Raw genomic sequence first — 2736 nt, forward strand, 5'->3', positions numbered from 1 at the left:
AAGACTCTGACATCTCAAGCATCTTGGAGTCTCCAAGGCAACTTCAATGTTATAGCTTCTTGTTCTAATGTCTGGGATCCACACATGACCTTATGGGCTTCTCCAAAGGGCTGACATCACTTCTCCAGCTCTGCCCTCTGTAGCACTCTAAGCTCAAGTTGATCCAGTCCACTTCTGCTGCTGTTCTCCGTGATCATTCCACGGTACTTGCATCTCCAAAACATTGTGGTCTTCTGCTGCAACTAGGCTTCACTAAGAGCTTCTCATAGGCTCTCTTCATGGTGAAAAGCCTCAAATCCTTTGCATTACCCCTTCCGCCCTGGGCCATCATCTGCAACTGAAGCTGTACCTTCCTTCATCATTGTCCTTCCATGGCCTCTCACAGTGCCAAGCCTCAGCTGTTCTTCATGACCTCTTCAAACCCCTCTCCCAGCTCCAACTTCTGTCTTGGGGCTTTACTGCTGTGAGCAGACACCATGACCAAGGCAACTCCTATAAGGACAACATTTAGTTGGGGGCTGGCTTATAGGTTCAGAGGTTCAGTCCATTATCATCAAGGCAGGAACATGGCAGCATCCAGGCAAACATGGTGCAGGAGGAGCTGAGAGTTCAACATCTTCAACTGAAGGAAGACTCTCTTCCAGGAAGCTAGGTTGAGGGTCTTAAGCCCATACGCACAGTGACATACTACTCCAACAAGGCCACACCTCTGAATATTGCCACTCCCTGGGCCGAGCATATACAAACCAGCACAGAGGTACACTTACTCTACTGAGATTGAGTCTCTTAGGAACTGCAAATGATGCATGCCTTTAAAATTCCTTAAGGCTACTAGCTCTGATGTGTGTGTGTGTGTGTGTGTGTGTGTGTGTGTGTATGTGTGCACTTGTGTGCACACTTGTAGAGTAGTCTTCTGAGTAAGATCCATGGTTTACCAGATATTGTTCTCTCCCCGTGGTTGGCTCAAGCCAAGGAAGAGAAAGTGAACGGTGCTGCTTTGAAAAATGCTTGGTCACAAGCCAAGTAATTTTTCCTGCTCTCCAGCTCCACATTGTACTTGCTCATGAAAGAAGAAACAGAAATTCCCAACCACAGAAAGCCACTTTCTGGTGTGCACAGCAGCCTTGGCATCTACCTTGTCCCTTAACATACTTGCAGGTTTGCAAAATTAAGTCAGCCTTTCCCCAGCTTAGATTGGTCATCGTCAATTAGGGAGACAATCTTTCTGATTCTGGCCAAAAGCCAAGTAATTCCCAGTGAAATAATTTCTTTTGCACAAATCTAGACCTACCCAAGAAGAAATATCATAATCTTCTTTTTCCTTTGCTGAAAGTTAGAGAATAGTTATTTATTTATTTTTTGAAGACAGTCTCAGTATGTACTTTAGGCTGGCCTCAAACTTGAGATCCTCCTGCCTCGGCCTCCTAAGATTACAGGAATATGTTACCCTACCTGGTTCAACAGTCCTATTTTAAGTAATAAGGTGATTTTTCTCTCCATTTGCTGCAAGCATGCACAGTTTACAGCAGCTAAAATCATGGGCTCTGGAGTCATTGCAAAAATCACTATTTAGTTTGGAGGTTTGCAGGGTGGTGGTGGTGATGGTGGTGGCAAGAGAGGCAGGAGGGCAATCTAGTTTCTTGATCCTATTGTGTCTCTGTTTCTGTATCTGTAAAGCAAGATAGTAGTTTGTAGTTGTCTTGAGAATTAGATGCGCTAAACGCAGTGTCAGACAAAGGAAGTCAGCAGCAGACAAGATCTAGTACTAGACTTGGAACTGCCAATGGCACTTCAGCAGCCTTTACTGATTTGTGAGCAACCCTTCATCCCTTGTGGGAGAGTTCTCCAGAGAAACAGAAACAATGGAACATGTGGTGGTTTGAATGAAAGTGGTTCTCAGAGGTTCCGAGGGAGAGGCACTATTAGAGGTAAGGCTTTTTGAAGTAGGTGTGGCCTTGATTGAGGAGTTGTCAGTGGGGGTGGGATTTGAGGTTTCAAATGCTCAAGCCAGGCCTGGAGTCACTCTCTCTTCCTGCTGCCTTGGATCCAGATGTAGAACTCTCAACTACTTCTCTAGAACCAGGTCTGCCTGCCTGTCTCTGTGCTTCCTACCACAATAACAATGGACCATCCTCTGAACTGTAAGCCAGCCCCAATTAAATGTTTAAGAGTTGCCATGGTCATAGTGTCTCTTCATAGCAATAGAACCCTAACTAAGACAAGACATATAGAAAGAGTGAGGTTGAGGGATTAGCTCCTGTCATTTTGGAAGCCCATGTCCCACAATCTGTCATCTGTAAACTAGAGGATGAGGAAAGCCTGTAGAGCCATTTCCAGTCCAATGTAGATGGTCTGAGGAGCAGAGAGCCATGATATCTGAGGGAAGGAGATGCTTGGCCAAGCTTTAGAAGAGAGAGCAAATTTGTCCTACCTCTGCCTGTTTGTCCTGTTGAGGTCCTCAGTATTCTGGTGATGCCTGTCCACCTTGGTGAGCGAGTTCATCCCTGGCCTGCTAACTGCAGTCTCGAGTTGTCTCTTATGGGGACAGTCTCACGGACACGCCTGTAAGTTATATTCTACTAGCTCTCTGGGTCTACCTTAGTTAGCCCAGTCAAGCTGACACATAAAATCAGCATCACATCAGCCTCATTTCTTTGCCACTTTTCTCTAAATAACCTCTCAACTAGACTGAAATTTCAACCAGAACATAAAGTTTCTTCTTAGCATTTCTTGTTG

The sequence above is a fragment of the Rattus norvegicus genome, chromosome 8 (assembly GCF_036323735.1).
Source record: "Rattus norvegicus strain BN/NHsdMcwi chromosome 8, GRCr8, whole genome shotgun sequence".
NCBI classification, from domain to species: Eukaryota; Metazoa; Chordata; class Mammalia; order Rodentia; family Muridae; genus Rattus; species Rattus norvegicus.